Source organism: Sebastes fasciatus, chromosome 16 (genome assembly GCF_043250625.1).
Source record: "Sebastes fasciatus isolate fSebFas1 chromosome 16, fSebFas1.pri, whole genome shotgun sequence".
Taxonomy (NCBI): Eukaryota; Metazoa; Chordata; class Actinopteri; order Perciformes; family Sebastidae; genus Sebastes; species Sebastes fasciatus.
In genome coordinates, this window is record NC_133810.1 from 24277724 (window position 1) to 24290308 (window position 12585).

The following is a 12585-nucleotide window of genomic DNA, read 5'->3' on the forward strand; positions in this document are numbered from 1 at the left end:
ACACATAAAAACAAATAAGAGGAGAGATTAAAGAAATAAGCCAGAAGGCAGCGTACACAGCAGGAGGCATTGATGATATAGGCAGGGAACTGTTAAGCTTTGGGGAGCGTGGATGATTTTTGGCCTAAAATAAGCACACGGGGCCTAAAGTCAGGCACCCAAACTGTGTCTCTATTCGTGGCTCACAGGCTCCTTGGCAGAGCTGGCCAGGTGCCTCTGCCTCTCCTCGCCCACAGGAGCTCACAGCAAATCAAGTTTATTACAGCCTCTAATTACAATTACTGCCTCAAAGGGCTTCACAATGAAACAATAAATGATAAATGAAAATGGCACCTTCAACCTTATACCCTCGGTGAGAGCAAGGGGGAAACCCTTCCACGGCAACTTAATTAGGGACAAGGATGCAAGAAACCTTGGGGTGGACCTCACAGGAAGGAATCCCGCTTCCACCTTTCCCTTCAGGAAAAGCCGTGCAATAGGTGGTGACAGTTCAAGTGCTGTATTCAAGATAAAACAAACGTCACTGGGACTTAAAAGGGAGGTTCATTGTGTGTTTGAAAGTATAAACAGTCAGGAGAACAGAACACTGACAGAACTTCCCTAACCCCAACCCTAACCCAGTACTTATGTAATGCCCTTCCGGAGTTATTTTAACCCACACCACGATATTTTCCTAAACCTAACCAAGTCGTTTTGTTGCCTAAACATAAGACGGAAATATATTTCGAAAATACTGTACGCATGTAACGAGCGGAAATCGACACATGTTGCTGGACGTTCATAGGCAAATGAATGAAAAAGGAAAGAATAACTTTTTCATAAGATATTATACAAACCGTTTCATGAAAATACGTTGGTTTAAAGCATAGATTGTATATAAGAAGTGGACATAGTCATCGTGACCTCACCCATTGGTTTGTGAACTACGGTTTTGAAGCCTCAAGTTTGGCATTTTGGTCGTCGCCATCTTGGTTTTTTGCAACCAGAAGTGACACAAGAGGGTGGAGCTAAGTACAACCGAATGCTGGATAAGAAATTTTGAGGCGACTAAAGTGTTACTGAACTGAAAACACAGTGTGAAAGAGTTAAAGTTCTAAGACGAAAACACGGACAACTCCCAGACCGGACAACACCGTGGTAGAGACATGTCAATCACAATGTAGCCACGCCCTAAAGCATAGCCTCTAAATGGAACCATAATTTACTAAATGAACATCATGCTGTATTGAAGAAGACTTGAAACTAGCGATAGAGACCATAAACTCATGTTTACAATGTTTACTGAGGTAATAAATCAAGTGAGAAGTAGGCTCATTTTCTCATAGACTTCTATACAATCCGACTACTTTTTGCAACCAGAGGTGTCGCCCCCTGCTGGCTATTAGAAAGAAAAACCTTTAATTATTTTATTGTGCATCGTATTAAATTCATTCAAAACTAGCAGCTGCAATTTCACTAGAGTCACCTGAAGGTTTGGCCATCGTCTGAGCTGATACGATAACTTAAATCCCAGAGGGCTTGGCTGCAAAACTTGCTCATTTATTACTTATGAACGTTAAGGGTTTATTTGGTTTACCACTCGCTACAGAAGTCTGACTGCATGAGCATCCAGAGCACCAATATTATCAGGACTACCGCTGTCACAGAGAATACTTTATATGGCACAAATACTGGGTAACATTTAGCAGTAACATTCATGGGCGGCCAGAGCCCCTTTAATATTAAGCCTGTAAGCTTGTAATCTGACTGACAGGACACTCCTATCAGTTTCTGCCAGTTGTAACACATTTGCTGCTGTATAGCCGAGAACAAAAACCAGGTCAGAGACTGCTTTGCTGCTCACACAAACACACCTGGGAATTGGCACAGTGGCAGTCTTGGGGTTAAGGGGTGACATTACAACATGCCTTGCACAAGGGCACCTTGAGCACATGTTGAAGTGGAAAGAGACGTGTCTCATTCTTCTTCTCTCTGTGGTTTAGCCCACCAAGGTCACAGAGTGGGAATGATCTGCTCCCATTTGTCCTCCTATATACTGCAATGACTCAGACACAGATTGCTATATCACTCTCACAGGCTTTGGCGTCTCTGTCAGCCGCAGGTTGGACCTTGGGCACGTGCGTCAGACCGCGCGGAGCCCCGTGGAATAAAAGTGGGCCCCCACTCACTGCTATATACTGGGTCTCTGGGAGCGTGTTTGTGCAATAACGCACGAGGAAAAGGGGAGGAAAAAAAGAAAAAAAAAAGAGTCCCTTCCAGCTGTCGAGCATCCACTGACAAGCTAGTCGGTTAACGCGCAAAAACGTCCACCGCATGTCCATGTGGGCCATTGATCCGCGTCTCTAACGCAGCAGCGGCAGCAGCAGCAGCATCAGCACCAGCATCAGCACCAGCAGCACCTCGGGTTCGGGGTTTGCCCCTCCTGACCAGCGCCAGATCATTTGAGATGGGTAGAAGAAGGAGGGGGGCGGGAAGGTTAGTTTGAAGAGGGCAGAGCTTTGCGAGAGGACGCCGATTTGCCTATTATTTCACCGCTGGAAGAAGAAGAAGAAGAAGAAGAAGAAGAAGAAGAAAAAAAAAGAAAAAAACAGTGGACAATAACAGCTGAGGGAGAAATCAGTCGGACCAAAACGTCAGAAGAAAGCTCATTAACTCCGAGGAATCGGGAGAGAAGAAGAAGAAACACATCCTTTATTATTGCTGCTGCTGGTGAGATAATCCTTATTTCTTTCAATGTGTTTCATGCCATTTATTAGCTTTGCGCACATGTCGGTGCCAAAGATGACTAGCCGGAGATGATTGGAAACGTGCTCCGTGGCAATGTTTCATTCACATGCAACAACTGCTGTTTGTGTTTACCGCAGTATAATTGATGGTTTAACAGGTCTCCCCTCGCATCATGCTGGAGTGGTGCTGATGAGAGGGATGCGGCGCTGTGGTGTGTTTTGCGCCTTGGTGTATGATGGAGATATGGTCAGGGAGGGATTAAGTGATGTTAAAGCAACACATGTGGGGGAATGCAGTTCAGCACAATGGCGGTTTGTTAAATGGCTTTGACTTCTCAGGACAGTCACAATGCGACAGTGTTGTTACTTTGCCCGTTAATGGACAATTAAAAACGACGGCGCGCGTTTAAATAAATCCGCACCTGCAGACTATAGGACTCCAGCCTCGTGCTTTTGACCCAGCGTGCTGGAAAACGCTGTCAGGAAAAACAACAAGCAACCGCAACCAGTGACAAGACTGTTGAGCAGAGGCTAACTTAACCTTGGAACAAACCACCCCCACACCACCCCCTCTTACAGCAAGGAAAGGTCTGGCAGCCATCTGTGTCTCCACACACACACAACAACATTGGCAAATAAAATAAAACAAAATAAAACAAAATGAATGCCATGTATGTGTTTCCCAATGTATATGTTTAACTGACGCAAAAAACACATTTTCTCTATTAAATCCACGCGTTTTTCACTTATCAGATTTGTTCCTCTTAATAATTTAAACTCAATATACTTGTGTTTCGCTCTGCCATATAATATAATGAGGAGCCTGCCTCATTAAAAAACATAATCCCTTCTTGAGAAATCTGTGTGGCCGTCACTCTCTCTCTCTCTCTCTCTCTTCATCTCCTCACCCCTCCTCTCCCTCAGTGACCATGCATGCCATGCAGTGTGTCAACAGCCACATATGCTGAGCAATGTCCAACTTGGAATGATGTTTCCACAACATCAGACTCCGACGGCTTAAATAATTCAAATATTCCCCAAACATCTCACCCCGTTGCAGAAGAAGAAGAAGAAGAAGAAGCACGTGCAACTCCCTCCCCAGCTAAAAAAAAATCAGGTGAAATTGGGTCAACACAGACACACGATGACTGTTGCATTGTTTTGTTGTTTGTATGCCGCCCAAGAAGAAGAGAGCGAGATGGGCAACAAATGGTTCAGTGTTGGAGAAGGTATCCCCGATTGTGCGCCCGTGCTCTTAAAAACATGATTATTCCTGATGCATCTGTGTGCAAAATGTGGTAATTGGCACTTTTCCACACGACATAACAAACAAACCTGTTGGTTGTGCATATTTAAAAGGTTTGTGCACACAGGTTTAAAAAAGCAGGCAGGCTTGGCAACGCCGACACTTATTAGAATTTATGGTACTGCATTAATTTCAGCTTCATCTTCTTCTGCTTTTCAAGCAGCCGATGTCAGAGGCCGTGCTCTTCTAAGTCTTAATTACTGGACACCGTGAAGGTTATAACAAGTCTGAGTCACTGTGAGGATCCTTTTCTCACTCTGTCCTTTTTGCCTGCCACATTTTAAGGAGTTCCTTCCCTGCACGCATCACATATTCATGTGTTTACCACACCTCTCATTTGATGTAATGCACAGTCATCTGTGGGTCCTCGCAGCCTTTCCCCCCGCCGCCTGCCATCTCTCAGTCTGCCACGCTACAGGGCTCATAATGCGACGGCTCCCTGGACTCATGAGTGTGACCACAAGTAAATGACTTTTCTCTCAGCCAGTTTCTTCATCTGTTCAGACGTACACAGCCGAGAGAGAGAGCCTTTTTTCACAGCAAATGGCTGCGTTGTGGAAGGGAAGCAAACTCAAGATTTATTGTCCAGACCAGCCGGGGAATGTGTCAGGGTGAGCAGATTTTGTTGAAGGGAGGTGTTATCTTTTTCGGAGAGTTGCAGATGGATATGTTGTGCTTCTGCGAGCTCGCTGTATGGTGAACCTGCTACATCTGAAGTGGCGTGATTAGAGGATCTGTTTGGAATTGCTATTATTTGGATTCTGTATGCAGATGCAGTCAAATAAAACGGGGCAGCAAAGATAGTGGCAGATTGTTGCGAGGATTAGCATTTCCATATTGTTCCTCGAGGCACACTAAGGCATGATGCAGTAAAATGCAAAGTATCTCCAGTGATTACAAAATAAACAAGGGTAATGTCTCCCAGAGTGTTAAGGGAAAGCACAGTCTTTTTTGTTTGCAAGAGGCAAATATTCGGCCCATGAATTAATGTTAATGTTTACAACATGCTTTGGGAATGACTTATGCTAAATAATAGGGTTACCCTCCACTACGCTTCATGTTTGCAAAAACATTGAGAGCATACACGCTGTCCTGCACAGAAGCTTGTTTTTGAGATGACAATATGTACTGAGATCACTGGTGGACTCAAGGGGGGGGCCGGGGTGGGCGACCGCCCCCCTTAGTGCCCCCATGTTCAAACAGTTCGTAGCAAAAGTGCCCTCTAAGGTGCTATTCCAGTGGAAAAAACGTGATGAGGTGCTCTCTAGAGTGCCATTCCAATGGAAAAAACGTGATGAGGTGCCCTCTAGGGTGCCATTCCAGTGGAGAAAACTTGATTAAGTGCCCTCTAGGGTGCCATTCCAGTGGAGAAAACGTGATGAGGTGCTCTCTAGAGTGCCATTCCAATGGAAAAAACGTGATGAGGTGCCCTCTAGGGTGCCATTCCAGTGGAGAAAACTTGATTAAGTGCCCTCTAAGGTGCTATTCCAGTGGAAAAAACGTGATGAGGTGCTCTCTAGAGTGCCATTCCAATGGAGAAAACGTGATGACGTGCCCTCTAGGATGCCATTCCAGTGGAGAAAACTTGATTAAGTGCCCTCTAGGGTGCCATTCCAGTGGAGAAAACGTGATGAGGTGCCCTTTAGGGTGCCCTTCCAATGGAAAAAACGTGATGAGGTGTCCTCTAGGGTGCCATTTCAGTTGAGAAAGCGTAATGAAGTGCCCTCTATGGTGCCCTTCCAGTGAAAAAAATGTGATGAGGTGCCCCTAGGGTGGCCTTCCAGTGGAGAAAACATGATTAGGTGCCCTCTAGGGTACCCTTCCTGTGGAGAAAATGTGATGAGGTGCCCTCTAGGGTGCCATTCCAGTAGAGAAAACGTGATGAAGTGCCCTCTAGGGTGCCCTTCCAGTGGAGAAAACGTGATGAAGTGCCCTCTAGGGTGCCATTCCAGTGGAGAAAATGTGATGAGGTGCCCCTAGGGTGGCCTTCCAATGGAGAAAACATGATTAGGTCCCCTTTAGGGTGCCATTTCAGTTGAGAAAAATGTGATGAGGTGCCCTCTAGGGTGCCATTCCAGTAGAGAAAACGTGATGAAGTGCCCTCTAGGGTGCCCTTCCAGTGGAGAAAATGAGATGAAGTGCCCTCTATGGTGCCCTTCCAATAGAGAAAATGTGATAAAGTGCCCTCTTTGGTGCCCTTCCAGTGGAAAAAAAAACGTGATGAGGTGCCCCCTAGGGTGGCCTTCCAGTGGAGAAAACATGATGACTTGCCCTCTAGGGTGCCTTTTCAGTGGAGAAAATGTGATGAAGTGCCCTCTAGGGTACCCTTCCTGTGGAGGAAATGTGATGAAGTCTCCCCTAGGGTACCCATCCTGTGGAGGAAGTGTGATGAAGTGCCCTCTATGGTGCCCTTCCAGTGGTGAAAACATGATGAAGTTCTCTCTAGAGTGGCCTTAAAATGTAGAAAGCATGATGTAGTACCATATAAGCTGCCCTACATGCTAGAGAACTTTCTGCACGCTGGTGCCCCACCCACCGCATGCAGTTGTGGCCTTTTTAGTTTTTTCCGCTCCTGCCCCTCAGACAGCCTGATTCCGCCACTGTACTTAGATCCACCACACAGCTCCAGTGGACACGGGGCTACTACGGTGTCAAGCTACTGTCTGATGATGACACTGATCACAGCTGACAGGAGGTAATCACCAGAGCCCTCTAAGTACATTGGAGCCTCGACCATGATCATGTCAGTCATGACCAAGAAGCTTTGAGGGGGGAAATTTACAGCGTGGCCCCAAAGATGGAGAGAAGTGGAACAAAGGCAGGACAATGAGAAGGCCATGCTGGGTTAATACAGACAGGGAGGAACAGAGACACACTTACGCCACTTATCCAACACAACCAAAAACATCATTTGTAGGGACGAAGTGAAGAAATTGAATATTTTAAAGGTTGTGAAGTGCTCTTGCATTACTGTGATTTGCTCAACATATTCAATCACTGCTCCCAAGAGTTTTACTTACTTCACTCATTCTCTGGCTTGGTGAGCTCCCATCATTTCCCCATTTATATGCAGTAAGATTAATCACTGAAGCTCCACTCACACAGGAATAATGTTACCTCCAGACGCCCACTGATTTATGTTCATTTCTCGTGATTGTCACTGATCTTAATCCTGTACATATTCTGTCCCACATCTGATAATCTGTTAGGTGAAAACTCCGCAAACAAATTACTCGTCTAACTGTATTTTGGCAGAGACGGAGGACTACCGACTAGAGCGATCTCATGTGAATGCACATCCCAGTGATATAGGGACTAAAGCTGCTTGCCAAAATGACATAAAACACTTTCAACAAGTACATTATGTGCAGAGCATATCATCGACTATTGTTTGATGAAAGACTGTTGGAGCTGCCACAGTCACACCGTTGGAATTGTTCTTGTTAGATTGTCATTATTATTAGATTTATTATTTAAAAGTATATTTTTGTAGCTGTAGACAAGCTTGTCAAAAGCAGTGTTTTTTGTGGGGGGCAGAAAATCCATAAATATGAAGAAATTTGTGCAACATGTTGTACAACTTAGCACACGTTCATGAGCATTCATCATCGAACAATACCTGCTCAGTTTCCATTGTCACCGCAGATGTTAACCTTCTGTTCCTCGCACTCCGTTTGTAGCACACAGGGAGGAAGGGAGGAGGAAATCGGCATCGCAGAATCAGGTTCTAAAAACAAAATAAACAATCACAGATCAGAACAGGTGTTTAATTTAATGTTTTCAGATTGGAGCCACTATTAAATCTGCATGTTTGTACTGTAGTTATTGATGGAATGGAATTATTTTGATTTTATAGATTTGAATCCACTGGGGGTTATAGAAAAACATAATGCCACCTTGCTCTTGCTTATTTTCACTTAATCTCCTTAAAAAGTTAAAGTGTGTAGGATTTGGTGGCATCCAGTTGGTGCGGTTGCAGATTGCAACCAACTTTAGTACCCCTCCGCTCACTCCTCCCTTTCCAAGACTGCGGTAACGTAAGCCACAGATTGCAAAACCGTGGTAACGCCATTCGCCTCTCTCAGAGGTAATCCTTTTGCACTCTGCAGCTCACGTTACCGCAGTTTCACAAGCGGGTCGGAGAACTACATGTGAAAGGCTCTCTCTAGAGCCAGTATTTGGTTTGTCCGTTCTGGGCTACTGTAGAAACATGGCGGAGTAATATGGCGGACTCTATGAAGAGGACCCGCTCCCTATGTAGATATGAAGGGCTCATTCTAAGCTAACGGAAACACATTGATTCTTAGTTTCAGGTGATTATAAACTAATGAAAACATAGTTATGAATATTATATTCCATCTCTGCTAATAGACCCCCAGAAAATCACAAAATCAGTCTCCCATTCATTATCTATGGAGCAGCTCCACACTTTATACCCTATGACATTGCAAGTTTGAGACTTACTTCTCTGGTTTCTGGCTTTGAGAGAGAGTAGCTCATGTTCACACATACTGATTGAACTTTCCTACGCCATGGAAATAACATATTGGAATTTTTAATTTAGGTGGCGTTCCCCTTTAATTGTATAATCTTTCAGGGTTTACTCTGACCTTTTAAGATTGACAGCCAAAGTCTCTCAAATGTCCTAATCTTCCCAGAGCCTAAAGCTTCATATCAGGACTGGCAGAATGTCTACAGGCCCTGAGAAACTCCTAAAATGTCTGACATTGTATTATACACACTCCTGAAATGGTGCCTAACAACGCCCCTTAGCTGTTGTGAAGTCACTCAGTAAATCATGGCCTCTTGTGGCTTATGGCTTCATTTAAAACTGTGAAACTTCTTAGAAGGTTGTTTGTTCAGTGAATAATTGCTCTGGTTGTGCATTAATTTGATCAACTGGCACTAAAAAGCATTAAATATGGGACTTTTGATTGATGTTAGCCGAGGACTTTAGGAGGTATTTTAGGTTGTCCAAGCTGCAGACGGCAGATTTTGCTTCTGATCCAGATAAGTTGAGAAATAGTGCTTAAATGTTTATTGGCAAAGACAGTGGGTGCATATATTATGAATCAAGGTGCATAGCACAAATTGCAGTCAAGTGTGATGTGTGCAGAGGGAGGGAAAAGATTAATTAAACCCCTCCATGGTTGCATAACCTCCTGTAAACGATCCCCTCCCAAAAAAGGGTTGTCCTGTTTTCCTTCATATCTCCATGAAATGACCAACACAGTTAGATAATAAGCCATTATTCTGCTCTAACACATCACGTTGACCATCTCAGTCACAGGTCCCTCCATTGTAATTATGAATGTGATGCCTCAGGCACTACTTTTGTCACACACATTGAAAAAAAAAAAAGACCGCGCACACAGCTGTTGCCTCGGTAACCCAGTGTTTTTGGCTGAAGATATGGAGAGGGGGATTTTTGGGAGCCGATGGTCCCGAGGGCTTTCTGCGAAGTCAAGAGGAGAGAGGAGCTTTAATTGTCTTTTGATTTTTTTTAATGGACCCCGATTAAATTGTGTGTGTCCCAAGTGTCCCGAGGGTGACACCAACTTTAACACGGATAATTTTTATTGCTGGGTAACTGTGCGGGGATGTCGAGGTATAAACCAACCGGTGAGGCGGGAAAGAGCACACACGTTTTTGTGGTCTTTCTTTCTGCGACAGCCTGGTGCTCGCTGGCTGCACAAGATTTAATTAAGTAAAAAACAGTGAATCAGGTGTGTGTAATCCTGCTTTGGCAGTGTGCAATGCATCTTGATCAAAATTTAAGTGCATTTTTGACATATCCCTGACTGAGGGAGCATCTGCTCCCATTACAGTGCAAAATGACAAAAGCCATAATAATCAGACATGCGAGAGCAAGGGTAAAATCTCACAATGCACTCTTTTTATCTATTCAAAATGTACCTTAAAGGGAGATTTGTCAAGTATTTAATACTCTTATCACCATGGGAGTGGGCAAATATGCTGCAAATGTATGTGTATATTTATTATTGGAAATCAATTAACAACACAAAATAATGACAAATATTGTCCAGAAACCCTCACAGGTACTGCATTTAGCATAGAAAATATGCTCAAATCATAACATGGCAAACTGCAGCCCAACAGGCAACAACAGCTGTCAGTGTGTCAGTGTGCTGATTTGACTATGACTTACCCCAAAACTGCATGTGATTATCATAAAGTGGACATGTCTGTAAAGGGGAGACTCGTGGGTACCCATAGAACACATTTTCATTCACATATCTTGAGGTCAGAGGTCAAGGGACCCCTTTGAAAATGGCCATGCCATTTTCAGTACCAAGGCTATGCCAAAATTCTGAAAACGATTTCAACAAATCTGCGTTGAAATCGGCAGGAGGAGCTAGTAACGTTAGCTGTTAGCAGCCGGGGGGGCAGCGCAGTCCTGCTTGGATAAATAATGGAGCTAACAGCTAATGTTAACGGAGGTTCCATTGAGTTACATTATGATACGTTCAAGCTCTATTCAGTAAAACATTGTATAGTATTGGAAGAAGGTAAATTATATCATTATCAAATTTAGTTTTTGGCGATACACTTGAGGTGGATCATCAGGGATTAATACTAAATTTGCAAAAAACAGTATACAAACAGTAATTAAGGAGTGTATGTTAAAGTACATGGAATTTATTGTTCAACTTTCGTTTTTACTGTCGTATAGAATTGGGAATTATCGAGAATTGTGGAATTTCACTAGTATCGGTATCAACTACCAAATTTCTGGTGTTGTGACATCTATATTTGGGCCTCACTCGAAAAACCTTGTAATGTCAAATAGTATGGGAGAAAGTAGTGGTGAACAGTAGAGCTTAAACAATTACCATTAAAGACATTTTTTCTGGCAAAAATGCCTAACCTTCCCAGGTCCCTGCTTCTTACTTGTGAGGATTTACTGCTTTCGTTTGTCCTTCTTGATAATAAATTGAATATCTTTGGACTGTTGGCCAGACAAAACAATCAATTTGAAGATGTCACCTTGGGCTTTAGGAAATTATGACACAGATTGTTCTGTATTTTTTTTACATTTTACAGATTAAACAATCAAGAAAAGATATGAGTGGACAGTAAAGTGAGTTCCTTTGCAGTGGGAGGTTCATAGTTTAAGCCATGTTTATAACTCTTCATTGTCATATAGCAAAGTACACTATTTTATGACATAGCCTATGCAGAGGACTGCAATGTTCTTATGTAACTCAGTGTAACTCAAAGCACATTTCTGCACAGAAATCAACAGCTCCCTTCTTTATAAGTAAGCTCACAACCGAGACCATAGTATTATTCTTTTTTCTTTTTTTTTTTTATCACAGGCTGCCAGATGATTGTGTGTATTTTAATGTGCGTAGCGTTTGGCCACCCTCATGCTGTCTCAGCCTACTCTTTATTGCACCAGGTATAGCAAAGAGAAATTTCCTTCACAGAGATTATTTTGCATCACCATTGCATTGCTATGCTCCAACGTGGCGTAGGTGTGATGATAGCTGTTGAAATGTATCTTTTAAATGCACAAGGGGATTTTACAGTTTAAATTGTACCATAAATTGTTCCTGTCAAGAACAATAACTATCAGATTGTCTGCATTTGGCCACGGGAAATCTCTTAGTCAAGGTTATGATGACTGACGAACCTAAACGCCTCAATAAACAGAGGGAGTCGTGGGGATAACAAATGGAAAATACTGAGATCAGACAAGGCTGCGGGTATGCAAGGAGAGTAAAGATGAAAGATGATAAAAAGGCTTTAATTGCGATGCCACTATGTGCTGAAAGCTCCTTCATAAACTAAGAAGCCCAGACAGCAACAGCACGGTCACCTTTAGTCTACAACCTTGACACAGAAACTGTCAAGAGGCTCCTGTCTGAGGAGTTTTGTCACAGGGGATTTTAAGTTCAGAGACAAGTTTGCCAGGTCATTCAAAGACTAAAAAATCAATGAGAAACAGGCATCCAGTGACAAGATGCTAAAAACAGGGGAGATGTGGCCATGTCTCTTCGCTTTAGCTAAAAGCCTGTCTGCAGCAATCTTTGAACACATTATAGCAGCGTCATGGCGACATTGCAGTATTGGAGTCCTCATTGTGAGCGCTAAGAATGATATTAAGATATAATTTAAAGGGGACATATTATGCTCATTTTCGGGTTCATACTTGTATTTTGGGTTTTTACGAGAACATGTTTACGTGCTTTAATGTTAAAAAAAACACATTATTTTTCTCATACTGTCGGTCTGAATATACCTGTATTCACCCTCTGTCTGAAACGCTCCGTTTTAGTGCCTGTCTCTTTAAGAAAGACCAGTCTGCTCTGATTGGCTTGCAAGAAAAATATGTTGCACATTTGCAAAAGTAGTTATCCAGCCGTGGGCGGTACTTTCTAATGAGCCTACATGTGACATAGGAAGGGGAGCCAAATGTGATTGGCTTGTTGAGTCACATGTTTTCTGATCTAGCCAGGTTTGTGGGTTGGTAGGTACTCCAGATACCCAAAAGTATGTGCACAAGCACTGAAAAAAGAAGTGAGTTTT

The 12585-nt window shown here is 43.2% G+C and overlaps 1 protein-coding gene across 2 annotated transcripts in view; it reads left to right on the plus strand.

The window, feature by feature from the left end:
- Positions 1 to 2056: 2056 nt before the first annotated feature.
- gabra3 (gamma-aminobutyric acid type A receptor subunit alpha3) overlaps positions 2057 to 12585 on the plus strand; it is a 126688-nt gene continuing 116159 nt past the window's right edge. For both annotated transcript variants that reach the window (XM_074610765.1, XM_074610766.1), the window contains exon 1: positions 2057 to 2709. The gene's annotated coding sequence lies outside the window, so the exon portion shown is untranslated. The remainder of the gene's footprint in view (positions 2710 to 12585) is intronic.